The following is an 11,700-nucleotide window of genomic DNA, read 5'->3' on the forward strand; positions in this document are numbered from 1 at the left end:
GAACGTTTATTTAAAAATTTCACCCGCACGTAAAGCGGTTATTATATGAGGGAAAACTTACATTACGTACCAAACGAAAGAAAATTATATCAAGGTAAGCAGAAATGAATAACAATTTCGAAAAAAACACGAAGTGTCGGTCATACTTTTTTTAAAGAATAAATTCTGCTTTTCAATTACGAAAAACAACAAAATTTTGATTTTGAATTTTTATGATGCCACCGAACATTTTGTCTCCAAGAAAAGATTTTCTAGTAGAATTTCATGCTCTGATTATGAAAAGTTCAAGTGCCAAGCATGGTAGTTTTCTGGAAGTGTAGTTAGAAGTTCAGGGTGCTATATTCTCGTTTTCGGGCTTTGATGGTCAAATGGTGAAAAATAAGACTTTTAACTGAATCGATAGAGTATTTTTTTGTTTCTACTGTTATGTGTTGGCATTTATTTATTGCTAAAAAAAAACCACACATAAAGCCTAAAAAAAATGGAAGAAAGTGGTGAAATTTTGTCGATTTTGGGTAGACTTCCATATAAGTCGCTCCCGTCCACTGCAGTGAAACTATACCAAGGTTGCTTTTCCATGGTAAAATGGAAGCAAAATAAAATGATTGAGTCTATATTTTGACAACTGAATTTCAATTGTCAAAAACCAGACTCGATCATTTTATTTTGCTTTTACCTTATGATAATACAGAGGCTAGGCTCTCTCACCATACATTCCATATCTCGGAATATGGACACTGCAGCTGGCCAGCGATTCGGGACAACGATGATTTTTTTTTCACCTAAAATGTCTGATACAATCGACACGAACCTGATGGCAGTGCCGTCTTTAGCTTTTAAGCGCCATCGGGCAATTGGAAAAATAGGCGCCAATTTGTTAAAGTTAATTTTTCTTAGGGATTTTGGGCGCCAATTTCTTTTGATCTACTTCGGGTGCCAAGGGCATTTGCCCATTTTGTCTATATGGAAAAGGCGGCACTGCCTGATGGTATGTATACTGCGTATAAATTGTGCGCCTCGTCAAGACCTACAAGCCTAACAAAAACGAGCCGTCAGAACAGTCGGAGCGTTTGCTGCGACTGAGCCCCGTACAAACCCGTACATCCATTGCGCACGTGACCCTAGTTCGTCCGTCGCCCTACTCTTACCGTAAGCCTACTGCGGTAGACGTAAACGTCGGTAAAGTAAAATTCTTATGAAATGTGTACGTCTTAAAAATTGCGCATAGCGCAATTACGAAGCCCCGTACGACATTCCTTTCAAATGTAACACAAACTACACTTCTCACTGATCAGTGACTTTGTAATTATCATTTTCATCGATTTATATTGTTTTTACAAAAATCCAAAATTTTGTTAGGAGGTGGAATAGTACGGCTGCTTTACATTCATTAGTATCTTTCAAACATAAAAAAATCATGAAATTCTGTCAAATTTTACTCGAGATATTAACAAAAAACCACCACCTTCAATGTACGGCCGAGTAGCCACATATAAGCTCACTCAAGAGACCTAGCTCACGCTCCGGTAAACCGAATTTCGTGAACGTTTTTTCCCTGATTGGTACGGTCAATACCTATCTAATAAAGCAAAATCCATCTAAATCCGTTCAAATTTGGCCAACCTACAAGCAAAAACGGCTTGCCGCGCTGTATCTAGTTCACACCGAAGGGTCTAACTCACGAGTCGGTCATCCAATTTCCATAAACTTTTTTTTCGTCGATCGGTATTCTAAATACCTTTCATTTGACTTTGTATCACTTACAAGTGTAGCCTTTAAATGGCCAGAGATATCTTTGGAAAACGTCAAATCACTTATGGGGCCCCAGCTCGGGAGGGGTCGACCCAAAATCGCCCATCTTCGAACTTAGCCTCACTATTTTGACTATCTTTCAGGGAAAAAAAAATTTGAAATCGGATTTGATTTACTCAACGACGGCCCAAATTTTTATTGCGGATTCGTCATCTATGAACATATGCAAACACTTTGCCCCCGTCTGCTTCGAATTCAATCAATTACACACGGCATCGTAATCCTATAAGCCCCTTCGTACTTCGTACGGGGCTAAAAATCGATTTTGACCAACTATTGACAGACCGTTATTTTACGACTTTTGGTGCCGGAACATGAATAAATTTTTTCAAACGTAGTACTACGTTTTACTCGCAACAGTTCAACGAATCGATTGAGCTATAACTCAATCCGATCCGTGATCCCTTGTCCCAAAATGTTTGATTTTGTTCGACGTTTTCGCGATATCGCTTTTAACATAGAAGTAGTTTTGTTAATAAAGAGAAGTAATTGGTTATGTGTGCGGGGAGTTTCAGGCATTCCGTATAATATATTATCATGTATATGCAATTTTTAGGATGAATACTTTCATTAAAATTGCACGTGCCACACTTGGGCTAGGTTGGCAATAATGTCAAGTACTCAATAGGGGTGGAAGCATTATGGACGGGCGCATAAGGGTTACGGACGTATTATGGCTATAGAAGGATTAGGATGACGGATGAATAAGTGTCACGGACACACTAGGGTCACATACGCAATATGTTTACGGGTCGTTCGGGGCTCAGTTGCAGCAAACGTTCCGACTGTTCTGACGGCTTGTTTTATTGTGGATTCGTCATTTATAATCATAGGAAAATATTTTGCCCTTACATTCTGTTTCGAATTGAACATGTTACAAACGGCATGGTGTTCTTTCGAGATTTTGGTGTGGAAACGACTTCCACTTGCAAAGCTAAAGGGGATTTATCAATATGAGAAAAGTTTAATTTTGACTCTGTGGGCTGATTCATTTGGTGACATCGATTTAGATTTAGATCGATTTTACGCGTCATTATACTTGTCCGAAATTGCTTGTATTGCTTGTCCGAAATGGTGTTGTTTAAAAATTCATGGGGAAGAAAGTTGTAATGTGTTCGGTTAATTCAATGGTGTTGTTCTGCCCAGAGCATGAAGCTGCTAATGATGTGAAGGAGTGGTTCGAAGAAGAATTTAAAAATCTTGAAAAATAATGTAGAATTCGTTTGAAATATACAGAATCTGTTGCCTTTGAAGGAATATAAATTTTGTTTTCCTTTGACTTCTGTAGGCCCGAAGTGAGGATGTATTTCACTTAGAAACTGTTTTAAGTTTTATTGCTATTCATTTCAATTTCCGTCGTTTATTTTGCCGTAGACATCTTCAAAACTTCAACTTCCCAACTACCTTTCAGGGAAAACGAGCCATCAGAACAGTCGGAGCGTTTGCTGCGACCGAGCCCAGTACAAACCCGTATATCTATTGCGTACGTGTCCCTAGTGCGTCTGTCACCCTACTTTGACCGTAAGCCTATTGCGCCGGTTAATGTAGTTAAAGTAAAATTATTATGTAATGTGTACATCCCAACAAAAATCTCTTCGAGAAAAGCGTGACGGCAGGGCGAGGGGTAACTCACTTCTAGATTAAATGGATTAAATGGATTAAATGGTATTAAATGGATTTAATGGATTAAATGGATTTAATGGATTAAATGGAATAAAAATTGGATTAAATGGATTAAATAGGAAAAAACTTCATTTTACCAAATACTATAAAAGTCTCAAAAATTGTTGATTTTGATCGAACTACTCACTACAACTCATACTACAATGTTTAAAAGCGAAAAAATCCACTTTTAGGAGTTTTTGATGTAAAGTGGATTAAATGGATTAAATGGATTAAATAAATTGGGGATCGTGCAAATCTATTTTTCGCAATTACTTTACAAATTTTTCAGGTGGGTAGCCTAATTATTTCGGTAAAACTAAAAAAATTTTTTTGGATTAAATGGATTAAATGGATTTAATGGATTAAATGGATTAAATGGAAGTGCGTCACCCCTCGCGGCAGGGCCTATTTTTCAAAAATGTTTGAGAAATTTGAGAAATATTTTAGAAATTTTAGAAATTTGAGAAATCGAAAATTTGATGAAAATCGAAAATTTGACGAAAATCGAAAATTTGACGAAATTTGAAAATTTGACGAAGAAAGTAATTCTCTATCTGCCACCATTCAAGAAATATCTCCAAAACCCCAATTGACCCACCCATTTCCAACTTTCGACATTTTTCACCTATGCCCCTCTGTTCTACACGTAAAACTCTGAGACTTTGCCGAAGAAAGTAACTCTATCTCTCATAATCGCAAAAATATTTTGCATTAGTAAGGCGAAGTCCCGACGAGGCCTTTCTTGAATTTCGACCATTTAAAATGAAAGATGAAAAAATGAAAAATGAAATTCAATTGTCAAAAATCAGACTCGATCATTTTATTTTGCTTTTACCTTATTGTTTAAAAAAATGAAGCCCATTTTAGCGAACATAGACAAAATCTTCGAAATGCCTCAGTTAGAAAATTTCGATTGGAAATCAAAGAAAAATTAACAGAAAGGCCTCAGTAGGAAATCGAAGAAAAAATTGAGCGAAAGGCCCCAGTAGAATAATTTTGAATTTTGAAATCGAAGAAAAATTAACAGAAAGGCTTCTCCTAATCAACGTTAATATACTTTCACTAGCGAGCGAGGTGAGCAAAATTTTTTAAATACATTTTTCGTTAGTTGTACATTTTTACATTCCCCTCAAAAATTGTTCTTTGAGCTATTTCCACAAAATCTTTTTTTTTTAATTTTGCACCGCAAATGTCCCAATTGTCCGTGTGATGTGGCGGAACTGTGTGATTCACTTACACTGTGGAAGTTACACAATATTATCAGTCATACGAATCGAGGGCCTAAACGTAAGAAGTCGCCCGAACGGAAGGGCCTTTTGACTTTTTCTCCGAAGGGCTTTTTTGAGCCAGGCCGGGCCTGCTAGTAGCGGCTTAGTCCAAAGATCCAAATTTAATTTTTTTTTCAACAACATTCTATTCGGCCTTCGATTGCCTTCTAAATCAAACAAAAACCCGTATATCTGTTGCGTACGTGACCCTAGTGCGTCTGTCACCCTACTTTGACCGTAAGCCTATTGCGCCGGTTAATGTAGTTAAAGTAAAATTATTATGTAATGTGTACATCTTAGAAATTGCGCATAGCGCAATTACGAAGCCCCGTACGACGTTCCTTTCAAATAAAACAAAAATTTCAAATCGCCCTAAAATTTTAATTTTTTTGAGTATAAATACACATAGGGCCTAGTATCGGCCTCAGTCCGAGGATCCAAATTATTTTTTTTTCAACCACATTCTATTCGGCCTTTGATTACCTTCCAAATGAAACAAAAATTACGAAAAACGGATGAAATTTGCTCGAGTTATATGTAAAATACACATAGGGCCCTAGTAGCGGCCTTAGTCCAAGGACCCAAATTTAATTTTTTTTCAACAACATTCTATTCGGCCTTTGATTACCTTCCAAATCAAACAAAAATTACGAAAAACGAATGAAATTTACTCGAGTTCTATGTAAAATACACATAGGGCCCTAGTAGCTTTTCACTTCTAAGGCCCTAACTCACGGTCCACACACCCGATTTTAAAAAACTTTTTTTTCCTGGATTGGTATTGACAATACCTATCATTTGCTGGGTCATTTACATTTCCATCGTTTATTTTGCCATAAATATCACCAAAAGACCTTAAATCACTTAGGTGGCCCTAACTCACGAAGGGCCGACCCGAATATGCCCATCTTCGAACTTAGCCTCACTATTTTGACTATCTTTCAGGGAAATTTTTTTTTTTAAATCGGATTTGATTTACTCAAGATATCGACGTGACAGACAGACGGACAGACTGACAGACGGCCCAAATTTTTATTGCGGATTCGTCATCTAGGAACATAGGCAAACACTTTGCCCTTACCGTCTGCTTCGAATTCCATCAATTACACACGGCATCGTAATCCTATAAGCCCCTTCGTACTTCGTACGGGGCTAAAATTTGGGGAGTTTTTGAGAATTAATTTCCAAATATTAGTTAGCTCTGCCTCAGCGATATCAGTTATTTTGTAAGTTGACACAAGGACCTGCATCACTTTAACCCTTTAAGATTTTTTGACTGATTTTCCGCTTCACAGAATGGAAAGAAGTCAAGGTTTGTCATTATCCGCATATCTTTTAATTGAATTCCTTTTACATACTTTTCTATACTTCACCACAACCATATATTAACGCGAACAATTTCAATTATAGCCAAGCCAAGCAAGAGTAACAAATTCTATCGATTTAGATAGAATTTCATTTTCTTTATTGTACAATTATTGTTGTGATGCCTCTGGGTGTAGCCTGTAGCGTCCCGTGATAAAAAGAATGTGTTAGTCATATGAAATGCAATGAGATGTAGAGTTGTGCGGGCCGACGTATTTTCAAACCCAGGCCAGGTGTAATATTTAAGACCCGATCTGAGATTTCATTTTTAATGAAGCCCCTTGCCCGTATTTTCCTACTGAGAGAAAAAACCTAATATAGTTGTGGTTCAACATAAGTCAGAATCACATCTAGCAACCAGCAATTGATTGGTTACCTATCGTTATAATAAAGAAGTCTCACAAATCTATCGAACGCTTTCAACTTTAAAGCAAGTTTTCGCTCGGGGTGTGTTGAAGAGTTTTTATTTTTTTCTTAGAGCCCGAACCAAGTCGGGCTAACCCGAATCTTTGTTTTGGAATTGGAGTCCGATTAATTTTTAACACTTCTTTCTAAAACTTTTTGGGTCAATTTTCTGTTGATAACACTTTTGCGTACAGGCGTCACTCTCAGCGATATCAGTTATTTTGTAAGACTTGCGTCACATTCACCTTTTAAGGGTTTTTTTGACTCATTTGAAAAAAATATGATTTTAAGAAAAAGTGAGGTATGAGTCGAAATAGTTGGTTTTGGGTGCAAAACGTTGCTCACTTTTTCAGATTTTCTAAAGAAACAGAAACCACGGACTTCTATTGCCTGCCGTCCAAAGTCGGTTCGGGAAAACGAAGGATGAAGTAGATCTCTTCCTCTTGTCGAGTGGTCATGAATGTCACCATTCGTTCTCACTTCAACATCATGCTTCATCAGGTCGTTCTTCAGAGAAAAAACCAGCGTCGCATTGAAATGATGGATCGGTAGAATCGATCCATTGAAGTAGCCTTTGACAGAATCTCTGGAGTTCAAACCGTGCATATTACGCAGTGATCTTTTCTGGAGCAGCAACAGATCATTCAATGCACCAACTGGTGCCGTATTCCAAATCGGATTCAAGTAATTTAAGTGCGAATGCACGAACGAAAAATATAAATTGAACAGAGCTCGCCTTGGTATCAGAAACCTCAGACGCCTGAAAACACCGACGATTGGTGAGATTTTCCTAATGACTTTGGTCAAGTGGTCATTCCACGTGAATCTTTCATTAATGTAGAGCCCTAGGCACTTCACAACTCTCTTCCGCGAAAGAGGTTCACCATCGCAGATCAGCTCAAAATCCTCTGAAGATTCCACGAGGTTACGATTGAACAAGACGTATTAGACTTCGATGCATTGACAAACAAGCAATTCTGAGATGACCAATAATTCAGTAAACAAAGATCACTCTGCATCATCGACCGAAGGTCGCTAAGTGATCGCGTTGCATATTTGAAAGTTGTATCGTCGGCGTACAGGTAAAGAGTTCCTTTAAAATTCAACTTAAACAAGTCGTACAGAAACACAATGAACAAAAGAGATGATAATGCAGAGCCTTATGGGACTCCACAAATCACCTCTTTTGGTGTGCTTTCAGCGCCTGCCACACTAACGAGCTGCCTTCTGCCAGTCAAGTAATTCTTTATGAGATCATATGACTTACCACTTAGACCCATGCATTGTAGTTTATTCAGAAGAATGGTTTACCGAATCAAACGCTTTTTTAATGTCAACAAAAAGACAGCCGACTTGCAGTCCTTCATTTAAATTTCGTCTCAAACTCGTACACAAATCCAAGCAGCACGCTAGAGTGTTTGATTTCTTCAAGAACCCAAACTGCTTCATGTTAAAAAACCCTCGGAGTCAAGTTTGGCATACAATTGCTCATAAAGAATTCTCTCAACCAGCTTTGACAACACTGAGAGCAGTGAAATCGGTCTGTAATTGCCCATTTCAGTCGTGTCACCCCCCTTCAACAACACAATTACCTTCGCGTGTTTCAAAACGTCGTCATAACGCGATTCACAGATGCACCTATTGATCAAGGACGTAAGACAGTTCAGCAGAAGCACCTTGTAACGTTTCAAAAAACGGACGCTTATCCCGTCGAACCCTGCAGCTGCACTCATTCTGAGCTTGTTAACGTGGTCTGAGACTGTCATTGGACTCACCATTTCAAACTGAAAATCTCTCAGAAAGCAAAGCATTCGCGATGCGCGGAAAGACACAGAAGAGCGTCTAGCTGAAATTGAAGAAGTTCCCACATTAACAAAATAGTCATTAAACTTGCTGGCAACAGACGCCGGATCCTGAACGTAAGAACCATTCACTAACAACCTTGGACATTGTAACGGTTCAGGGTCTTTGTTCGATAGAACTCTTTTAGTCGTTGCACAGAAACTCTTCGGGTCACCGGCCTCAGCGAAGTGCGACGCATAATATTAGCTCTTCTTAAACCGAATCTTGTAACAAATCAATTTCTTGATGTTTACGAGTCGCGATTGAAAACTGAGGTTGTACGGACACACCTTGCAAAGTCGGAACGCCCGGTTGCGACATTCGATGAGATTCAGAATCTCATTGTCAATAAATGGTTCTGAAGTTTTCTTTTTGGCGGACCGCACCGTTCGCCTGTGCTTACTCTTCGAGGGAGAATAGAGAGTCTACAAATTGTCGCCATCGAATTCGGTTTGGTCCGAGTGCCTTGACTTCCGTCCATTCTTTCTCGGTTTTCCTCGCTTCGTCGACGACTGTTCGTTTCCACGTGATTTTGGGCCTGCCGCTTTTCCGCGTTCCCTGTAGGTTCCAGTCCAGTGCGGTTTACGCGATGCTTCCAGCAGGGCGTTGGATTGTTTGGCCGATACAATTCCATTTTCGACGTTTGATCATCACTTTAATTTTCTCAAATTTGGTTTGGTTCCACAAGTCGATGTTTGAAATCTTTTCTGGCCAGCGTATTCTCAGGATTCTTCTAAGGCAACGATTCACGAAGACTTAGTGCAGTTGTCTTAGTTGTGTAGAATTCCAAATATTGTTTAGAGAGATGAAAGCTTGTCGCGCTTTCTCTCTGAATCCAACTGTGAACCTCCGTATCAGCTCCGCCGTCCTTTTTTTGATTGATTGATTTATTAATGACAAAATATGTGTAAGGTGATCTACCTTATAAAATTACATATTATACGCGAAACAAAAACAACGCGATACAAAAAATAGAAGAAACTTCCCAGATAACAGAAGCTCTCAACTTCGCGTATTATTTCTCCTTCAATTTTCAGGTTACACGGTGTAGTTGTGTTTAATATGCCCATTAATTTCGTCACGTTTATCTTTAGTTCCACTTGTCCAGCATATTTAACAAGTAGACGTAACTATTCTTGCATGTCTCGTGCTGCCTGTGCCATGAGCGTCAAATCGTCAGGAAAATCAATATCTTTGAGACGTTCGGTGAGCGTCCATTGAATACCTCTGGTTCCGGTATTTACTTTGCGCATTCAGGTCACCCATCAGTAACAGCATGTCTGATTTCTTAACATTGTTCAGGGTGTGATCCAGTTGTTCATAAAACGAATCCTTTACGTCGTTGGGAGCCTGCTGTGTCGGTGCATATATTTGAACGAATGTAATGTTTCTCACTTTGGTTGCAAGTCTTAGAGAGATGATTCTATCAGATACTGGATTCCATGCAGTCAAACATAGCTTCGCGTTCCTGCTGAGAAGGAATCCAACTCCCCTGCTGTGATCTTCGTTTTCTGGATTGCCGAAATAAAGCAGAGTTTCTCCAGTTGATAACCGTCTTTCTCCACTTCCTTTCCATCTGGTTTCGCTCAAACCAAGAAGTTCTAGATTGTAACGTCAAAACTCACTGGTGATCTGTGCTAGCTTCCGTCAAATCCGTCCGGCTACTTTTCTTATTTGTAGGCTTGAATGTAATTTTGGGTCTCTGTAGAGTGAGATGTATAAAACTTCATAAGAGCACGGAGAAATTCAGAATCAGCCGAGGTGTAAGGCAGGTTGACACCATTTCACCGAAATTATTCACGGCGATTCTGCAGAGTGTTTTTAGGAAGTTAAACTGGAGTAAAATGGGAATAAAGATAAATGGAGAGTACCTGAGCAATCTCCGCTTCGCTGATGACATTGTACCGATAGCAGCGAATCTAGGTTAGGCTCAGCTTATGCTACAACAGTTAAGTGAAGAGGCGAGCAAAGTTGGCCTCAAGATGAACTTATCGAAAACAAAAGTCATGACCAACATCGGGGACGATAGAGAAATCAAAATTGGTGACACTGTCATTGAACGAGTCGACAGCTATGTATATCTAGGACATAAACTCAAGTTAGGTCTCGACAACCAGACTGCAGAAATAAGACGTAGGATTGGTCTTGCATGGGCAGCGTTCGGAAAACTCAGACTAATTTTCAAAAGCAAAATGAATAATGGTCTGAAACGCAAAGTTTTCGACACTTGTGTCCTTCCAGTGCTCACTTATGGAGCGGAAACGTTAACTTTAACGAAAGCATCCGAAGATAAATTGAGAGTGACACAAAGAGCCATGGAACGGAGTATGCTTGGAATAACACTCAGAGACAGAATGACGAATCAATGGATTCGACAACAAACCAGGGTCGTTGATGTCATGGAAAGAATAGCTATAGGTAGACCACCAGAGAGATGGACAAACGGAATTAAGAATATTGCAGGTACAAACTGGCAGCAAATGGCAATGGATCGTACGAAATGGAAAGACGTTGGAGAGGGCTACATCCAGCAGTGGATAGAAACAGGCTGAAAAAGAAGAAGAAGAAGAAGTAGAGTGAGAAACAACCACACAGCTACCCAGATCGGTGGTCTTCGAACCTTATGCGGCCGATTCCGCGACGCCTTCTCCGACGTATTGCCATTAATTTTCAGTAATACGCACTGCGACGAAATATACTTTAATTTTTTACGATGGTAAATCTGTGGTAGCAGATGTTTGGCAGTAATTTTGTTGTGTATATTTCGACTGATATTATTTGCTCTTTACCTTGTGCCAAAGGGGTGTGAACCGATTTGAGCTGTAAAGGTGGGAAGATATGTTTGTTCCTGACGCCAGTTTGGTTGTTTCATAATATCAGATTTTTTTACAGTTTAGGTCTTTGTGAACTTGAAAATTTTTTTGTGCATGATCCAAAGGTTGGTAAATTTAAACACAATGACTATTTGATGTTTTAAAGTTCTGTAAGAATTGTGAAACTAATTTCCATGGATAACTCATAGATCAATTTCCATGAATCAAGAATTTTCAATTACAACGTTAAAAACGAAAAGCTGCAATCCTCGACACGATTCGGTATTGCTGAACGTTTCGGTCATTTATGACGGATAATCGTAGAGCGAATTTTGCGAAACGCTGAGCCGGATAATTGGACTAATGTTTGAAGATTAGAGATTGTTACGATTCGTTAGATCAACTGAAATGAAGTCATTCTGATACTTGTTGATAAAGTTGATAAAATTTTGAATTGATATTGAATCGGAAATAATTTCATACGAAATAGCAAGAGATCTAACATCACCCGCGATGTCTTGTCCATACAC

This window comes from Bradysia coprophila, unplaced genomic scaffold, assembly GCF_014529535.1.
Source record: "Bradysia coprophila strain Holo2 unplaced genomic scaffold, BU_Bcop_v1 contig_50, whole genome shotgun sequence".
Taxonomy (NCBI): Eukaryota; Metazoa; Arthropoda; class Insecta; order Diptera; family Sciaridae; genus Bradysia; species Bradysia coprophila.